Here is a 3536-nt window from a genome sequence, read left to right on the forward strand (position 1 = left end):
TTGAGATGCATCTTTGGACGCATGACAAGGTATGGCTGGCCTTGCTGGCTGCCATCTGGCATGGGCGGCTAATGTTCATCTTGGAGCCAATAAAGACTCCAAGATCCCATTCCACCTCTGTGCTTTCAAGAGGGGAACTACCCAGCCTGTATGTATACTAGAAGATTGCTTTAGATTAGACGTAAGAAAAAACTTCATTACAACTCAAGTGTCCAGGGTCTGGAACGGACTCCCCCAGAAGTGGTACAATCACCTACTCTGGATATCTTCAAAAAACACCTGGACAGTCACCTTGCTGGAGTCATCTGACCCCAGCAGTCTTTCCTGTCCAAGCACAGGGGGGGCTGGACCTGATGGTGTCAAGAGGCCCCTTCTAGCCCCTAACATCTACGAATCCATGAATCTACAAAAATTAGGTGTCTAAAGTCTTTTTTAATTGTCTCACCAGATTTAGATGCAAGTCTAACTTTCAATAGTCTAAAATTAAAACTGTAATTTCAGATGTGCACTGAGTTGTTACCAAAGATACTGGAAAACAGATTGCAAGCTTAAACACCCACCTACATGCAAGCTTTGGAAAACAAGAATTTAAATGCCTTACATGCCTAAACTCCTAAAATTTACTGCTGCCTTAAACTGATAGGATAGAATAAAGAAAGAAGTTACTTATTTTTATGAGAACTGAACACTATTTTGCCCCTGCATATGTTCTAATTGAAATATGATAGGATTGTCCACTTGGTCCTCACAGGTTCCTCATATATCCTTGTGCACTGTACTAAGTATATAAACAGTAATGTGGGACCAACTGTCACTCCAGTTTTTGTTCTACCATGCACGCCATACAACAAAAAGGAATGAAAAGCAGAAAAGGTGGGGGGGAAGAGAGGAGATCTAGTGAAAATACACAGAGATAGAACTTTTTTTTTTTTAAACACTCCAGTTATACTAGGTAGCTTATCTTTCTTCTTGGGATGCTTGTCTCCAAAGTTGGCGTACTACTAAGGAACTGTCAAGTAAGGAAGTGAACACCTAATGTCTTATCAGAGTATAAATTATAAAACAACTATATCAATAAAGATAGGTTGCCAACCTCTGACTTAATTCCAGCCTACCAAGCTAGATAGGGCTGCCAGGAGGGGGGCAAGGGCTGGAAAGATCTGTGGCCGTGGCCAGATCACAAGTGGAGGCCCACCTTCAGACCAAACTGCACTATTCTCAACCCATCACTGCTAAAAGGTCAACGACATTTGTCTTGAGCAAGTGCCCATACTAACAGCACTACGCTTTATAAAATGTATGCATGAAACCCCCTGCTTCTACCTTACATACAGTCAATAAGAGGGATATTTTTATATTACTGAATTTACATTACCCTGATTAATGTATCTCCTAATATTGTTAAGCACTGGTATCTGGCATAAATCATAGCAAAGTATAATATAGCTAGAGATGCATTTGAAAGTATGCTAGAAACTGCATCCCCTTTTATTCTCTCAGTCTGTTTAGACCTTAAGGGTTTTCTCTCTGCAGATAAATTTCTTTCTGATGTCTAATTTCATATCCTCACAATTAATCTGCATTCTTTCCTAAATCAAATATAAATTAATAATTTGATTACTGCTAATTTTAGTACTGCCGTGGATAGATGTGACCTTAGTGAAATTTTATTGTAATGAAAAATGGCTTATAAGGGAGTCTGACATCACAGCTCCCAGTTCTCCCACCTTCTTGATGATACTGATAACTGTAAGGAGGCCATCTTCAAAAGAGATGTAAAGGAAATAAGCATGAGAGTAAAGAATTATGAGAGTATTGAGTATTAAACTGCAGGCAGACAGGAACAATTTACTCCAGGGCAAGAAGGGGCTAGAATTTATCACATAGTCAGCCCTCTTTCATTGATGGTTAAGCTACTGCAGCTTAGCTTATATTTGCTGTGGGGTAAGAGCTTACATACTGGCAGAAACCCAAAAGGTAGCTGCCAGTAAATTAAATCACTGCCCTTTTTTATCAATGGTAAATTTGTCCTATGTCCACATCCCAATATCCCACCATAGTGCTGACCAATATTGTTGGCAAGTCCTATTAAAAATTTGACTGAGACTTGTTCTGAGAATATAGTAGAATTGTCTATAGACTGATGGAAGACCCTAACAGCTGCTAAGTGTACTATAAATGAAGTGAGCAAGAGGCCTGTAATTTTGAATGATAAAATTAGTCCAATATATCAGGCATTGTTGATTGCACTGGACACAGACAGTGCTGTTCACACTACATCTGAAATCTTTTCCATTTGGACATGTAAGCTCCCTGCTGTTGAGATTGATTGAACTACTAATAAACGTTCTTTCTGGGTCAGACATTTATCCAGAAGCCATGCCACTAAATGCAGGCAAGGAAGAATAGAATATTGAATCAGTTCCCTCTTCTGTATAAAGAAATATGATTGGACAGGTAAGTGAAATGGGGCACTGGCAAACAGGTGGTAAAAGGTCATGAAAAAAATCAGAACCATTTTGGCCACTTGGGAGCCTCTAGAGCAGTGGTTCTCAACCTTGTTAGACTCAAGGCACACCCTGGAAAATGCCAACTTAGTTTTCACTTGTATTTTGGCTACAGAAATACAATACAGCAATTCTTCTGTTGTAAAGAACTCAGAAAAACCACAACACAGCAATGATTCTCAGTGAGGGTGCTGTGACAGCCTTTGAAGGGTATTGCCAGGAGAAAGGAGATAAGTGCTGGCTCTCCAGTTCTCTCTTCCAGCCTCCTGCCTTCACTCACTGAAGAACAGTCTGTGTACCAGCTGCTCCTCCTCCAACCTGGCTCATCTTCAAGCAGGTAAACACTATCATAAATAAATTAGTTTTTGAAATGGGATGTCACTCAATTCAAAAGTTATGGAGGGGTGCATTGAATCTAAAAAGGCTGAGAACCACTCCTCTAGACCAGTAATTTTCGACCATGGTACCACATTATGTTCTTTATACAGGTGTGAGAGAGTGCCACATAGTGGTAACACTGTTAGGCATGTAAACACCTATGCAACTCACAAAATAAACCCAGAGATTTCAAATAGAAATCCACAGTGTCAAGAAAATTCTGACCTGTGGCTTTGTTTTGCATGCCAATTTGTGTGTGCATGACTCAGACGACAAAGACAAATCTCATTGGTGTTTGAGGTCTCCGCTGTTAGTAGTTGACTAGCCAACTGCCCATCAAGAATGATTGGGCGGGGGGCGGCGAGGGGGGGGAGTGGGCAGGGACAAAGCCCTGGGCCCACTCCCCCTTCTCTCCTGCTGTTTGGGGTCAGGGTCTGCTCTCCCCCTCCCCGGCACAGCAGTGGGGGGAAGGAAGGAAGGAGCGGGCCAGGGCCCGATGCAGGGGGAAGACTGGGCCTGAGGGTGGGGAGAAGCCAGGCTACCGTGGGATGGGGGCAGGGGGGACGGGAGGAGTGGGCTCAGGTCTGATGTGGGGGAGAGGGAGGAGGGTCACTTCTCCCCTCTCCCCGCAGCTACTGTGTTGAGTTGGGC

General features: G+C 42.6%; 1 protein-coding gene across 1 annotated transcript in view; it reads right to left on the reverse strand.

The window, feature by feature from the left end:
* The window catches only part of AP3B1 (adaptor related protein complex 3 beta 1 subunit), a 344453-nt gene that overhangs the window by 269171 nt on the left and 71746 nt on the right, over positions 1 to 3536 (reverse strand). The window lies entirely within an intron of this gene.

The sequence above is a fragment of the Gavialis gangeticus genome, unplaced genomic scaffold (assembly GCF_001723915.1).
Source record: "Gavialis gangeticus isolate Ggan-Ray unplaced genomic scaffold, GavGan_comp1, whole genome shotgun sequence".
Classification (NCBI taxonomy): domain Eukaryota; kingdom Metazoa; phylum Chordata; order Crocodylia; family Gavialidae; genus Gavialis; species Gavialis gangeticus.